Source organism: Puma concolor, chromosome B4 (genome assembly GCF_028749965.1).
Source record: "Puma concolor isolate L17-30 chromosome B4, mPumCon1.1.hap2, whole genome shotgun sequence".
NCBI classification, from domain to species: Eukaryota; Metazoa; Chordata; class Mammalia; order Carnivora; family Felidae; genus Puma; species Puma concolor.
The window spans coordinates 100,434,778-100,451,514 of NC_141673.1; the positions used below are offsets into that span (position 1 = coordinate 100,434,778).

Consider the following 16,737-nt stretch of genomic DNA (forward strand, 5'->3'; position numbering starts at 1 on the left):
ACAGGTTCATAGCTGGAGAGAAATGTTCCCTTAGGATGAATCATACCTCCAGTCTCACCCATATCTGATCCAGATGATACTCAGGTGAGACTCTGCATGTAGACCAGATGCTAGAATTGGATAAGAAAGACTTTTGAGGCTCCTGGGATGGAAATGAATGTATTTTGCTTGTGAGAAGGACATAAATCTGGGGGTGGGGCAGAGGGTGGGTGTTATGGATTGAACTGTGCCTTCCTAAAATGTGTATGTTGAAGCCCTAACCTATAATACCTTAGAGTGTAAGTATAGCTGGAGACAGGACCTTTAAAGAGGTTACTAATTATTTTTAATGTTTATTTATTTTGAGAGAGAGAGGGGGAAAGAGAGAGAGAGTGGGGGAGGGGCAAAAAGGGTTAGAGAGGATCCCAAGCAGGCTCAGCACTGTCAGTGCAGAGCCTGACGCGGGGCTCGATCTCCCAAACTACGAGATCATGACCTGAGTGGAGATCAAGAGTCGACGCATAACTGGCTGAGCCATGCAGAAGCCCTGAAGTTATTAAGTTAAAAAAATTTTTCTTTAATGTTTAATTTGGAGAGAGAGAGAGAGAGAGAGAGAGAGAGAGAGAGAGGAGCAGAGAGAGAGGGAGGTGCAGAATCCTAAGCAGGCTCCAAGCTCTGAGCTGTCCACACAGAGCCCAACGTGGGGCGCGAACTCACAAACTGCGAGATCATGACCTGAGCCAAAGCCGGATGCCCAACCGACTGAGCCACCCAGGCGTCCCAGAAGTTATTAAGTTTAAACGAGGTCATAAAGTTTAAATGAGGTCATAAGAATGGGGCCCTAATCCCAAATGACTGGTGTCCTTGTAGAAAATGAAAGAGACGCTGGGGATGTACGCACAGAGAAAAGGCTATGTGAGAACGCCATGAGACGGCAGTTTACCGCAAGGAAAGAGGTCTTATGAGAAACCAACCCTGCCGGCACCCTGCCCTTGGACTTGCAGCCCCCAGAACTGTGAGAAAGCAAATTTCTGTTATTTAATACAACCCAGTCTGTGGTATTTTGTTATAGCAGCAGGCTAATGCGGCAGATAACAAGCAAACAAGTAAATATACAATGTCAGGGAATGATAAGGGAGCACTTTGAAGAACAGTGGAGCAAGGTAAGATAATAAAGAATTGGGGGGTATATACAATGGGGGAGTTAGGATTGATCTTAGCAGAGATGGCATCTGAACAGAAATCTGAGTGTCAGGAGAGAGCAAGTCTAGGGAGCATTTTCGAGAACAGCATTTCAAACAGAAGGCAATTGAAGTACAAAGACGCCAAGACGAGGGAAGATGTGTGCTTGGCATGGGGCCAAAAGCCTGCTCTGCAGGAGTGTTGTGAGCCAGGAGCAAAGAGGGAGGAGAAATGATGTTGGAGGGTTAAGCAGGATTCTGATCATCTAGGCCATTGTAAGCCATGGCAAGGATTCTGGATTCTATTTTAGAGGTGACAGAAAGCCAGGAAGCTACCGGGCCATTTTAGGTTTTAAGGCAAACCAGTGACATTAGTTGATTTATGTTTTCCAGAAGGTCTTTGCTGTCCAATAGAGAAGATGCTGGAGGAGAGCAAGTGTGGAAACACAGAGACCAATTAGGAAGCTGCCGGTCCAGGTAAGAAATGATGGCGACTTGAACTTGGTAGGACCTGAATGAGACTAGTAGTAGTGGAAGCAGTAAGTGGTTGGATTCGAAAAGATATTTTCAATATAGAACCTATAGGGTTAACCGAGAGTCTAGATGGTGGGTGCGAGCGAAGAAAAGGAGTAGAAAATGATCCTCAGGGTTTTGGTCTGAGCAGCTGCAGGCCTTGGGTTGCTATTTACTTCAATTAGGAAAGCAGAGAGAGGAGCAGGTTTGAGGGGTCAAATCAAGAATTTTGTTGTGGGGGCACCCAGGTGACTCGGCCGGTTAAGCGTCAGACTCTCGGTTTGGGCTCAGGTCATGATCTCACGGTTTCGTGAGTTCGAGCCCCGTGTGGGGCACTGTGCTGACAGTGCAGAGCCTGCTTGGGATTCTCTCTCTCTGCCCCTCCCTACCAACACTGTCTCTGTCTCTCTCCAAATAAATAAACTTACAAAATTAAAAAAAAAAACAAAACAAGAGTTTTGTTTTAGACATGTGAATACTTTAGGATCTGTGCTAACAATAGGACACTCACCTCCTCTTCCATCCTTAGATTCTGTGATTCTAAAGATGCAAAGGATTTGGTTTCTGTCTTCAAGGTCTCATGGAAGGGGATGAAGAGAAACATATAAACCAGTGCTCGGGGGTTTTATTATTCTTATTATTAGTACTTTATTTTAGGGAGAGCAAATTTAAATTTGCAGATAAACAGAGCAGAAGGTACAGAGGGTTCCCATATACCATCCCGACTTTCCTATTATTAACATCTTACATTAGTGGGGTATATTTGTACAACTGATGAACCTACCTTGACACATCAGAGTCACCCAAAGTCCACGCTTTACACGGGGGTTCACTCTGGGTCTTGTGCATTGTGTGGGCTTGGACAAACATGTAATGACATGTATCCGTCGTTACAGTATCATTGTGAATAGTTTCGCTGCCCTAAAACACCTGTGTTCTGCCTATTCATCCCTCCTCCCCTCAACACCCCATCCCCTGGCAACCAGGGTTTTGACCGCTTCCATAGTAGTGCCTTTTGTAGAATGTCATACATAGGTATTCCTCGGTGAGGTTGCAGGTTCGGTTCCAGACCACTGCAATAAAGCAAATATCATAATAAATCAAGTCAAGTGATTTTTTTTTTTTTGGTTTCCCAGGGCACAAAAAGTTATATGTACACTGTACTACAGTCTATCGAATGTGCAATAACACTGTGTCTGATAAAAAAAAACAACAATGTACATACATTAATTTAAAGTATTTTATTGCTTGGGCTCCTGGGTGGCTCAGTCAGTTGAGCAATCGACTTTGGCTCATGTCATGGTCTTGCGGTTCATGAGTTCAGGCCCCGCGTCGGGCTCTGTGCTGACAGAGCACATAATAAAAGCATTAAAAAATTATCTTATTGCTTAAACATGCTGACCATTATGTGAGCTTTCAGCAAGTGGCAATCTTTTTGTTGATGGAGAGTGTTGCCTTGATGTTGATGACTGATGACTGATCAGGGTGGTGGTTGCTAAGGAATGGAGTGATAGTGGCAACTTCTTCTTCTTCTTCCTCTTCTTCTTCTTCTTCTTCTTCTTCTTCTTCTTCTTCTTCTTCTTCTTTTCTTCTTAAGTAAGTTGTAGGCCCAACGTGGGCCTTGAGCTTAAAAACCCCAGATCAAGAGTTGCATGCTCTAGTAACTGTATCAGCTGGGCACCCGTGGCAATTTCTTTAAAATTTTTTTTAATGTTTGTCTATTATTGAGAGACAGAGAGACACAGAGAGTGAGCAGGGGAGGGGTAGAGAGAGGGGGAAACACAGAATCCGAAGCAGGTTCCGGGTTCTGTCAGCACAGAGCCCCACGCGGGGCTTGAACTCATAAACTGCGAGATCATCACCTGAGCCGAACTCGGTTGCTTAACCAACTGAGCCACCCAGGCGCCCCCCATGCCCCATGGCAATTTCTTAAAATAAGAAAACAGTGAAGTTGGCCCCATTGATTGACTCCTTTCACAAATGATTGCTCTGTAGCATGCGATGCCGTTTGATAACATTTCACCCACAGTACAGCTTCTTTCAAAATTGGAAGCAGTCCTCTCACACCCTGCTGCTGCTCTATCAGCTAAGATATATGTAATGTTCGAAATCGGTTGTGGTCATTTCGACAGGCTTCACAGCGTCTTCAACAGGAGTAGATGCCATCTCGAGAAACCACTTTCTTTGCTCATCCGCGAGAGGCGATTCCTCATCTGTTCAAGGTTTATCTTGAGATTCCAGCAATTCGGTCACAGCTTCAGGCTCCACTTCCGATTGTAGTTCTCTTGCTGTTTCTACCACATCTGCAGGTCCTTCTCCACCGAGGGCTTGAACTTCTCAAAGTCATCAAAGAGATTTGGAATCACCATCTTCCAAACTCCTGTTCACGTTGATACTTCAACCCTTTCCCATGAATCACAGATGTTCTTAATGGCATCTAAAATGGTAAATCCCTTCCAGAAGGTTTTCAATTTACTTTGCCAAGATCCATCAGAGGAATCACTGTCTATGCTAGTTAAAGCCTCATGAAATGTATTTCTTTTTTCTTTTACTTTTTTTAATGTTTATTCATTTTTGAAAGACAGAGAGAGACCGAGCACAGGCAGGGGTGGGGTGGAGAGAGAGGGGGACACAGAATCTGAAGCAGGCTCCAGGCTCTGAGCTGCCAGCACAGAGCCTGATGCGGGGCTCGAACCCAAAAACCATGAGATCATGACCTGAGCCGAAGTCGGACGCTTAACCGACTGAGCCACCCAGGTGCCCCACAAAATGTATTTCTTAAATAAGACTTGAAGTAGACTTATTCTTCGATCCGCACCCTGCAGAATGGCTGTTAGCAGGCGTGAAAACAGCAGGAATCTCGTCGGACATCTCCATCGGAGTTCCTGGGTGACCGGGTGCGTTGTCAATGAGCAGTCGTGTTTGGAAAGAAGACTTTTCTTCTGAGCAGTAGGTCTCAGCGGTGGGTAAAATATTCAGCAAACCATGTCGTAAACAGATGTGCTGTCGTCCAGGCTTTGCTCTTCCAGTTACAGAGCACAGGCAGAGTCGAGTTAGCAGAATTCTTGAGGCCCTGGGACTTCCAGAATGTGCACGAGCACTGGCTTCAGCTTAGTCACCAGCCGCATTACCCCTTGCAAGAGAGTCAGCCTGTCCTCTGAAACTTCGAGGCCAGGCACCGACTTCTCCTCTGTAGCTATGAAAGTCCTAGGTGGCGTCTTCTCTCCGTAGAAGGCCGTCTGTCTACACGGAAGATCGGTTGGCTGTTTAGCGTGTCCGCCTTCATTAATTATCCGAGCTAGATCTTCTGGACAAGTTGCTGCAGCTTCTACGTTAGCACTTGCTGCCTCACCATGCACTTTTATGTTATAGAGATGACTTCTTCCCTCAAACCCCCTGAACCAACCTCTGTTAGCTTCAGACTTTTCTTCTGCGGCTTCCTCGTCTCTCTCAGTCTTCATCGGATTTTTATTTTATTTTTAAAATAAAGTTTATTTATTTATTTTGAGGGAAAGGGGAAGAGAGAGTGGGAGAGGGGCAGACAGAGGGAGAGAGGGAGAATCCCAAGCAGGCCGGCACAGCCTGACACGGGGCTCAAACCCACAAACTGTGAGATTGTGACCTGAGGCAAAACCAAGAGTCGGAGGCTTAACCAACTGAGCCACCCAGGTGCCCCTCAGCTTCATAGAATTGAAAAGACTTAGAGCCTTGCTCGGGGTTAGACTTTGGCTCAAGGAATGTTGTGGCTGCTTTGATCATCTATCCAGACCAGTGAAATGTTTTCCATATAAGTAATTAGGCTGTTTCATTTTCTCATCATTTCTGTGTTCACTGGCATAGTGCTTTCATTTCCTTCATAAGTTTTCCTTTGCACTCGTAATTTGACTAACGGGTACAAGAGACCCGGCTTTCACACTCGCTTGGTTTTTGACATGCCTTCCTCACTAACCATAATCATTTCTAGCTTTTTTTTCCGTAATTTTTTTAACGTACATTTATTTTTGAGACAGAGAGGAACAGAGTGTGAGTGGGGAAGGGGCAGAGAGACAGGGAGACACAGAATCGGAAGCAGGCTCCGAGCTGTCAGCACAGAGCCCGATGCAAGGCTTGAACCCACGAACCATGAGATCACAACCTGAGCCGAAGTCAGATGCTTAACCGACTGAGCCACCCAGTCACCCCATGATAGCTCATTTCTTTATCTCTTCTTCTATAGGTCATATCTTGTTTTGGCCCTGTATAATATTCCATTGGATGCACCACGGCTTGTTATCTGTTTACCTACTGAAGGGCATCTTGGTTGCTTCAAAGTTTTGGCAATTATAAACAAAGCTGCTATAAACATTCATGCACAAGTTTGTGTGTGGATGTAGACTTTATTTCCAAATTTGAATTTAAATTCTAGTTAGTTAACATAGAGTATAATACTGGTTTCCGTTGCAGAATTTAGTGATTCATCACTTACATACAACACCCAGGGCTCATGACAACAAGTGCCCTCCTTCATGCCCATCCCTACTTAGCCCATCCCCCCCTCTAACTCCCCTCCAACAACCCTCAGTTCTCTATCAAGTGGATGTAGATTTTCAATTCATTTGGGTAAATACCAAGGAGTGTGACTGCTGGATCATAAGCAAATATTTTAAATGTCAACCTCTGTACAATCGCTAATAGAAAACATAGACTTCTGCTTGCAAGAAGCAAAGAGCTTGGTTTAAGTTCCTTAAGTTTACTCTGGCAGTGCTCTAAAACCATAAATGTCTTTTGTTCTCTTTGTGGCTATTAGTCTGACACTATCACCAGGATACCCCTGCCTGGCTCATTTACAGGAAGACAGCTACTAAACACTGATAAGTGAAGTGTTCACACTGACTCATATCCACCCTTTGAAAAAACCATAACCAAGGGCCAATCTGTGGATGGCGTAAGGAGCAATGCCACTACAGTTCGATGCAGCGTTTCATAATTAAGGTCTGCCTTCTTTGAGCAGGACACTTACTTCCCCAACTTTGGTGGCCCTCCTGCCCAGCACAGGCCAGGTCCTCAGGAAAAAAAAAAAAAAATCCATCAAGTTCTCTAGGAGGAAAAAGGCTGTTTGAAGCTCTGGGGTGCCATTTATTAATATGGGGTTCTGAGATGGACACAATCCCCCTGAAAGTCAATGCAAAAGTTGCATTTCAGTGTACTTTTCTGACCATAAGCTCTTATGACAGTCTCAAAAAGGGAGTACAAGACCCAGAAAACAGGCGAAGGAGCTGCCAAGCATTGGCTATGGTAGGAAGGGGGAGGGGAGGCATCTGGGGGTTTCTGGGTCATCGGTGGAATTGCAGTGTGGAAACCGCAGGCATTGTCTGCTTTCAAGTTAGTTCCCCTCCCACTCCGAGATGGTCTGAGCTCCAGGTGGGATCACAAAGAACAAGCTCTTTTTCAAGCCAGAGGCTCTAATTCCCTCCTAGCAGGGGGGAGGTTAAGAGAAAGCAGTCACAGTGCCATTTATTATTAGGGTACTTGAGCGAGAAGTATGACCAACCCTCCTAACAGGACAGACATAGTGGGAAGAGACTAAAAAACCTCCACCTTCACTCCTCCAAACAGCCACGCATTTTAGCTTTGGCCTTCAGCAACTCATCACGGAAGAGATGTGTGAGGCACTGGGGGCTTGAGCTAAACTGAGAACCGTGGATTCTCCTTATCAGAACTGTCCATACTACATGCACTCAACAAATTTCATCCAGTGTTTATGATGTGCCAGGCAGTGTTCTAGCCATTGTACTTATAATAATTTTATGTCTCCCATACGTGCTTCATTTACAAGTGCCATGCAATCTTTCTAGGCAGTGAAAAATCAGCTTCCCTAATTTACACATCTTCTTTTCAAATAGCTGAGGCCACCGGCCTTCTTGTTTTCAGCCCCGAATTGAAGCAGAAGTCACTGGAATATTTGGATGAGGCGGGCCCAGAAACCCAAGAATTTCTTCTCGGCGGTGCTACCCCGTAGGTTAGCCCCGCCTGCTTGCGTTTTGAGGCTACGTAAGTAAGCTGGTGCAGACGTGCTTTGTAGACCGTCTGCCAAATCTCCTAAGCGACCAGTTCCATCACTCAAGGGTGACCAAAGGTTCCTGTCGTTTTTTTTTACTCTTCTGCTTCTCCCCTCCTCCCACGGAATGTATTTTCGTGCTGATGCTACCAGGGATGCAGGCAATATCTTTATCTCCCTTTTTTGGCTGTTTTTCATCCTTTCTGGTTCTTCCCTATTTGACACGAATCTGTACAATCTCCTGGGTGTGTAAAACCCGAGTTCTTCTTGAATGGTTGGATGTGAACTTATTGCATGATTATGTACCTATTTTAAAAATGTGTGGGGAAAAAAATGTGACTTTGATAGCCTGTCCCTACGATCCTGTAACCGTATAAATGTTCAAATGTGGGAGAGTTACTCTGATTAAAATCACAATCTCAATTCTTTAAATGTTAGGTTCCAGGTGGGCTTTTTAAATCCAGTTTAATTCCGGTTACATATAAATGGGTATTTTCAGATAGTTGGAAATAAACAAGTTTACACACGTTTTTGCAAAATTAAAGGAAAAAGGTAGTCCATTAAATTCACGCCCTTGTTCAGTGGTCCTTTAAGGGTTCGGGGCCTTCTACTGATATTCTTTGGCTTTCTCCCTCTTAATACTATTAGAAGGAAGAGGTATCAATTAGTTAACTAATTAATACTATACTAAGAGTAAGGAAGAAAGACAAATGGCCTGGAAAATCCACGATGGGATATAGGTCAGGGCTAATTCATCTATTTGTTCATACGGATCTGTAGGTTGCCGGGCCCAGTTTTGGATACTAAGGGTATTGTGGTCAAGGTGGTAGGAGGACTCCATTCTCTGCTTTTGCATGGAGCTTAAATGTGTATTGGGGTCATGCACACATTTTTACTTTTTTTTGTTTTATTTGGTTGACAAATTAGCTTTAATATGATTTAGTACATTTTTGCTTTTTATGTCTGCTTTAAAAATTTCTTTCTTTTCTTTCTTTAGGCTTCTAATGCTTATTTTTTGAGAGACAGAGAGAGCGTGAGTGGGGAGGGCCAGAGAGAACCAGAGAGAACCCCAAGCAAGCTCCACACTGTCAGCACAGAGCCCTGTGTGGGGCTGGAACCCACGAACCGTGAGATCATGACCTGAGCTGAAGTCGGACGCCCAACCGACTAAGCCAGCCAGATGCCCCTAAAAAATTATTTTAAAACAACAGTAGCTAAGACCATGGATTCTGGGGCCAGACATCTTGGGTCTGAACTCTAGCTCTGCTACTTACATGGTATGATCTTGGGAAAGTCAGTTAGCTTCACTGTGCTTCTATTTCCTCATATGTAAAATGAAGGCAATAATAGTCTACTTCTCAAGATTGGTTATGAGGATTAGATTAAATCAGTCACACACAACAGTGCCCAGTATATACTGTCATGTAAGCATCCACAAAGAAAAGAAAAAAGAAACAGACATTATCTACTTAAGAGTTGAACATATATATGCTCAGAGATAAAGAAATTACTGCAAATCACAAACGAAAGTCTAGATCTTCATTACTTTTAAGAACCTATACAGTTCCAGGGCGCCTTGGGTGACTCAGTCAGTTAAGCATCCGACTTCGGCTCAGGTCATGATCTCGCAGCTCATGAGTTCGAGCCCCGCGTCGGCCTCTGTGCTGACAGCTCAGAGCCTGGAGCCTGCTTCCGATTCTGGGTCTCCCTCTCTTTCTGCCCCTCCCCTGCTCGCACTCTCTCTCCCTCTCTCTCTCTCTCTCTCTCTCAAGGATAAAAAAACATTAAAAAAAAATATACAGGTATGCATATTAAAAAAAAAAGAACCTAAATACTTTCCAAAGATTCTCTAATTACATGGGAGAAGCTCACAAATTTTCTTCTCTGCAGTAATTGAAGCTGTATTTATTGAGTGCCAGGTTCTTACCATGTTACTTCGTTTACAATTCACAATAGTTTAAATTTAGTATTACCATCCTGATTTCCCGTGAGAAATCTAGAAGTAATTTGCTTAAGGACCACAGTTCGGGGCAAAGCTAATTGTCTGACTGTACTTCTACACTATATTGCTGTATATTACAAGAAAGATACAGTCCATGTAGGTTTACAGCAAAGTATCTGGGATAGCCAGTGTTTCCCCATCCCCACCCCCATCTCTTTCCTCCTAGAAATAGAGCTTGTTCTTGATCCCTTCTTAAGCCGCTGGTCATAAACAGGAAGCATGGCTGGGGTGCAATAAATCTGGAGGCTGACGATATGTGGTTATTCAAGAGTTGTGGGAAAAGGGAGCCATCCCCCCTTAGTGGTGCAGTAAGGGTCTTTATTCTCAGGCTATCGCGAGAAGATCCTCATAGATGCAGGGGAGATGAGGAGAGCGGGGAAAGGAGGCGACGTGAGGGACAGAAAGCTCCTGTTCCTCATCAGCGCTGGCTCTGACAACAGAAAATACCAAAGGGCAAAAAGGCAGCATCTCCTTCAGGAGTAATGGATTTGGGGAGCCGGTCCTTGTACCACCTATAAAGCAAGAATACTTTTGACAGTTTTCCATGGTTGGAAAAAATTAAAAAGAATGATGTTTTGTGACTTGTAAAAATCACATGAAATTCAGGGGCATTTGGCTGGCTCAGTTGGTGGAGCGTGTGACTCTTGATCTCGGTGTCATGAGTCCGAGCCCCATGTTGGCCATAGAGATCACTGTAAAAAATTATATGAAATTCAAATTCCAGCATCCATAAGTAAAGTTTTGCGGGTACACAGCCACACTCATTCATTTACATATTGTCAGTGGCTGCTTTGGCACTACAGTGTCAGAGGTGAATAGTTATGACAGGGACCACGGGGCCCCAGCAAGCCTAAAATATTTAGGATCTGACCCTTTAGGTCAAACTTGCCAGCTCCTGAGTTAGACAATGGAGGAATCAAGTGAAATAGTTCCTAAGTCGGGAGAATCCAGGGTTACATAGGTCCAGGTCAGGGGAAGGAGTGCAAAGGGCAGTACAGCTTGATTAGAGTAAGGGGAGAATAGAATACAGCGGGGGTGGGGGGGGATGGGGGGGTGGGGGGGGTGGGGGGGGTGGTGGTGGATACAGACAGCTTGAGTAGCAAAAACCCCCTGGGGATTTCTTGTTAGGGAATGCAAACAAAGTGGGCCTACCAAGATGGAGATGCAAAAGGAAATAGGGATTCATTCTCCACCTTTCTCTCATGCTTTCTAACAGGGCATGGGAGGAACATTACCAGTGTTGAAAGTGCCTTCTCAAACTGGTTCCCTTGCTTCATGGGGGGGGGGGGGGGGGGGGCTGATAGGTTCACCTGGTTCTTTTTATTTATCTAGAAACACAGTGTATACCATAATGCCTAAATCCCTAGTGGCCATTTTGTTTTTTTGTTCTTTGCTTTTTTTTTTTTTTACATTTAATATTTCTTTTTTTCTTTCTTTTTTTTTAATATATGAAACTTATTGTCAAATTGGTTTCCATACAACACCCAGTGCTCATCCCAAAAGATGCCATCTTCAGTGCCCTCACCCACCCTCCCCTCCCTCCCACCCCCCATCAACCCTCAGTTTGTTCTCATTTTTTAAGAGTCTTTTATGCTTTGGCTCTCTCCCACTCTAACCTCTTTTTTTTTTCCTTCCCCTCCCCCATGGGTTTCTCTTAAGTTTCTCAGGATCCACCTAAGAGTGAAAACATATGGTATCTGTCTTTCTCTGTATGGCTTATTTCACTTAGCATCACACTCTCCAGTTCCATCCACGTTGCTACAAAGGGCCATATTTCATTCTTTCCCATTGCCACGTAGTACTCCATTGTGTATATAAACCACAATTTCTTTATCCATTCATCAGTGGATGGACATTTAGGCTCTTTCCATAATTTGGCTATTGTTGAGAGTGCTGCTGTAAACACTGGGGTACAAGTGCCCCTATGCATCAGTACTCCTGTCTCCCTTGGGTAAATCCTAGCAGTGCTACTGCTGGGTCATAGGGTAGGTCTAGTTTCAATTTTTTGAGGAACCTCCACACTGTTTTCCAGAGCCTAGTGGCCATTTTGAACATAGCGACCTCCAAATTATTAGGGAGAGGAAAACTAAGATCTGGATTAGAGAAAGCAGCTAATGAAAGATGGGTTGGTGGCTAATCTTCAAGTCTTGTCTCCCTGTCCTTCTTAGCTGCATGGTCACTTCACACGACCCAAAAAGGGGAGCAGACACATTGAGTGTTATACAACCACTGAAGATGGGGCAGGCGAGAAGGACGGAAGGATGGCTGGAGTGTACAGTAATGTACTGAGCGCTAGACTGTTGCCAGAGGTTTCCCCAGCTTCTAATACTCCTTATTCCAGTGAAGTGCAAGTTGCAAAAGTTGGGGATGGAAACCAGAGCCAAAATGTTACCACCGCCGTTGCCCGTTTATTCAATGAAGTGATGGGTGAGAAATGGGATGTGAATAGCAGAGGAATAAGGACCCTTAGGGGAATTAGGTCTCTGAGTAAATCATTATAAAAAGAACACGTTATTAAATACAGATCATTAATCTGTCGATCCTATACTTACTGGTTTTCTGTCACTGCTAGATGCTGAGTCATATTTTTTTAAGCAGTTAAAAAAATTTTTTTTAATGTTTATTTATTTTTGAGAGAGAGACAGAGCGCGAGCAGGGGAGGGGCAGAGAGAGGGAGACACAGAATCTGAAGCAGGCTCCAGTCTCCGAGCTGTCACAACAGAGCCCGACACGGGGCTTGAACTCAAGGCTGCGAGATCATGACCTGAGCCGAAGTCAGCCGCCCAACCGACTGAGCCGCCCAGGAGCCCCCTGAGTCATATTTTTAAATATACTATGGGAGCTTGTTATAAAGAAAAAGTAAAACTCTAATAATTTTTTGAAGCCCTGCATAATTCTGTAATACAAATGACATTCTAATTCATTTCTTTGCAAATTCAGATTTTAATGTGGCACAATTGATGCGTCTCAGGTGGAACGGAATTGGATTTTCTTTTTTCTTTTCAAGTTTATTTATTTTGAGAGACAGAGAGAACACACGCAGGTGGGGGGGGGGAGAGGAGGAGACAGAATGCCAAGCAGGCTCTGTGCCATCAGAGCCATCTGTGCCCAATGTGGGGCTTAAACTCACATACTCCAAGATCATGACCTGAGCCAAGATCAAGAGTCCGATGTTTAACCGACTGAGGCACCCGGGCACCCCCAGAACTGAATTTGCTAATGACTGAATTTCTGCGGTACGATAGATACTGTTTTGTTTTTTCTTTTTTTTAAATTTTTTTTTAACGTTTATTCATTTTTGAGACAGAGAGAGACAGAGCATGAGTGGGGGAAGGTCAGAGAGAGAGGGAGACACAGAATCTGAAACAGGCTCCAGGCTCTGAGCGGTCAGCACAGAGCCCGACGCGGGGCTCGAACTCGCGGACCGCGAGATCATGACCTGAGCCGAAGTCGGACGCCCAGCTGACTGAGCCACCCAGGCGCCCCCGATAGATACTGTTTTGAAGACACATAGAGCCTGTACGTGTCTACCCATAGTCATAAAACGTTTACATCAAGTGGCATGAAAGGATACTACCAAGTGCATAACTAAAATATAGTTCACAAATAGAATGCCATGATACATAAATCACTTCGTTTTTATTTATTTCTTCTAATTTTTAGTTTTTTTTTCAGGGCCCAACATGGGGCTCAGTCCCACGACCATGCGATCATGACCTGACCCGAAATCAAGCGTCTGACACTTAACCAGCTGAGCCAATCATCTCGTCTTGAAAACATGGTGCTTGTTTTTCTCCATAGTACACGAAGGGAAAGAAAGATAAACACAAACAGAGGAACTTACACCTCAAGAGTAAGGCAACTGAGGCAGGAAAAGGGGAGTCCTTGATTTCGATTTCTTTCCTTTTCCTGGTTTCTACTTGCTGTCCCCTCAGGCAACTTCTAGGTCCAGAGCAAGCAGCATGCAAAACAACTCCTATTTGCCTGTGAAGGGAAGGAAATTCTTCCTTTACCCTTCAAGGTCTTCCAGCTGGACTAAGAGTTAAATTTACAAGAGACGGATTAACCAGAGGGAAAAAAAAACTCCAAAGTTTTCTTAGGTGCACACAGAGGCCCCATGATGAAATTGAGACCTCAAGCAATAACAAAGGTAGGCAGTTTTTACACTGTTTAGACAAAGAGACAAAAAATCTGAGGAATTGACAGGGCAAACTGGGAGCTTCAATTAGTAAGGAATTTTAAACAGAATTGGGGTGGGGGGGAGGGGGGTAGTAAATTAGTACAAAGTAACAAAGGTTGTTTATACAGTCTTCTGGGCTCTAAATTTCCTACCTCTGGCGATAAGGATGTCTCCTTACCTCCTGGTACAGGGAAGCTACCTTTCACATGGGAGATTTATTTTCTGCTTTCAGGGAGACAGAGGAATGTCTGAGTGTCCTTCTTGCATAGGCTTTCTTAAGTAAGGTTTTGTTTTTTTTCCCTTAAGTCACTTTTATTTAAAATAGTATGTTGAAGTGACCCGTTTGGGGGCAACCTGCCCTTGGCCCTTATACCCGCAACTTGCGTTTCCTCCATTTCCTTATAAAAGTTTATTCTCTTCTTTGATGTTCTCCACTCCCAATCTTGCCACACCTTCCCAGCATCTCCCCCCCCCCCCCGCCCTTTTTAAAGTTTATTTATTTGCAAAGAGAGAGAGAGAGAGCATGAGCAGGGGAGAGGCAGAGAGAGAGAGAATCCCAAGCAGGCTCTGCACTGTCAGCCCTGAGCCAGACGCTGGCTGCCCCCTCGAACTCACAAACCCTGAGATCATGACCTGAGCTAAGATCCAGTCAGACGCTTAACCGACTGAGCCACCCAGGCGACCCCACGACTCAGCATCTTGATCAGTTCAAAATCATTGCTCTCCTCGGACTCTTCTCATGGCAACTCGGTCCCCCTCCTCCCCTAACTGCTCTTTCTCCCTCCTTCTCACACACATTGGGCTGCCCGGTTTCCAGGTCGCCTCTTGCCCCAGGCTTGCACTCTGCTCAGTCTTTTTTCTCCTGAGCTCTCCCTGCCCCTTTCCACTTTCATTCTTTTCATTGCATTCCCTCCTTGACCAAAACTGGCCCAAGAGCAGACACCGAGGAAAGCCCTGTGTACGGGGGATTCTGGGGCCGGGCCCCTCCGCCGGGATTCCCAGGTCTTGGGCGGGGACAGGATGAGCGCGCGCCGAGAGCGCGCCGCGGGCGCCGTGCCACCCCGCACGTCCCCTGCAGTGACGAGAAGGTGACGCTGAGCTCCGAGCCCGCCACCCGCCGCGCCCGCCCTTCCGCTCCGCCGCACAGCTGCGCGAAGCCCCGAGGAGGCACGCAGGCCTGCCCACCCCACTGGCCAAAGTTGCAATTTCCAGGAACTCGAGGCATCTCTAGAGAGATGCAAAAGGCTAGACAAGAGTTCTGCCTCCAGGGCAGGTGTTTCTGGTCTGCACAACTAATCCCCAAACATCCCTTTCGGCATCACTGAGCAGGGTCAGTCTGCAAGCCTCCATTCCTCCGTTTTGCCCCGACAACCATGCCTGTTTAGCCCCATGTCTGGTCTGGTCTTTTCATTTTTTCTGCTCTTTTCTCACCTCTGATCCCCTCTTCTCTATGTAGGTTCCACATTTCACACTTCACCTGATCTCGGATCTTTACAGATTCTTCTTAATGCCCCTGCAGCATTTTGATTCTATGTTTAAAAGTCAGTTTTACGTATAAAATATATACAATTCATACACTTTAGGTGCACAGATCATGACGTCTGACAGATATACACACCCATGCAAACACTGATCCACAGATTTGTATCTCAGAAAGTTCCCTTAGCATCCTGATTCTGGGTGTGGTTACTGTGTCATTTTTCAGACGCACCTTATATTTCTCCCCATGCATTACGTTTATTAAGGACTTTCTATGAAACAGACACTGATGTTACAGAAAAAAAAAGAAAGAAACTAGAACAACACAGTTTAAAAGGGAAAGGACATATCATACAACTCATGGTTTCTGTTATCTCTCCACTCATATATATTTCTGATAATCTCTCCTTTTTAGACCCGCAGACAACTTGGTCACCTGATTAATCCTCTGAGAAATAAATGATTTCTTTTTTTTGAAAGTTTTCTTTTTACCTAAGCTAGGCTGAGGGTGAATGAAACACAGCAGAATCGTTGCTGGGGAAAGGAGGGCGGGAGAGGACTATGCTAGGGAGATTTCCCCAGAAGTGGGAATGCCACAGGCACATTTCAAAAACAAGTCAAGTCTGGGAATACAGCTGTAAAAGCTACTGGAAGTCTCCTTGGCAAGGGGAACCGGATGTGAGTCCCTGGAATAGACTCTTAAAAGGAAACGTCAGCATGGACCATTCAGTTTAATGAGACACATGAGAAAAGATGTCAAAGTAGGCTACTGATGGGACAGACACAAAGAAAAAGTGAAGACCACTCCTCCCCTCCCCCTGCAGCACACATGAGGGGTGTGCTGGGGGCGGGGGGGCGGGGGTGGGGGGGGGGGTGAAAAGCCAATCTAAGAAAAGTAGGCCTACCGGCACCAAGATGAAAAATAAGAAAAGGAACAATAAAAACAAAGATTTGTTGCAATGTTGATGTAAACCTGGCCCTCTTCCTGACCAAGTGACAAAGGGTTTCCACTTCCCTTTACTGTCATATATTACTCAAGTCTAGAAAGCAAGATATCTGAACAAGGAGATGACCTCTAAATCCACATATTAGGTGTTCAAGTCACAAAGCCAAACCTGATAGTGTTGGGGCTGTTAGAAAAATTTCAAGAACAAGAATGTGTTTTCTAGTGGGGTCAGAACTGAGGGTGAGTTCTTTCTTTATGCCTTCTTTTTTTCTTTTTTACATATAATAAAGCAGGTAAAAATGCATTAATGTTAAGTACATTACACCCAGTACAGCTGGGTGAATATTTACGTCCATATTCACCTGTATAACCACTGTCCAGATCGAGATCTAGATTCTAGACCACTTCTAGCTCCCCAGG

General features: G+C 44.9%; 1 protein-coding gene and 1 long non-coding RNA gene across 6 annotated transcripts in view; one reads left to right on the top strand and one right to left on the bottom strand.

The window, feature by feature from the left end:
- Positions 1-16,737, bottom strand: part of SLC2A3 (solute carrier family 2 member 3) — an 89,973-nt gene that overhangs the window by 34,027 nt on the left and 39,209 nt on the right. The window lies entirely within an intron of this gene.
- LOC147579349 (uncharacterized) lies at positions 864-13,329 on the top strand. Its single transcript, XR_015253822.1, has 3 exons — positions 864-1,142; positions 1,557-1,637; positions 11,881-13,329. It is a non-coding gene; the product is annotated as an uncharacterized LOC147579349 (long non-coding RNA).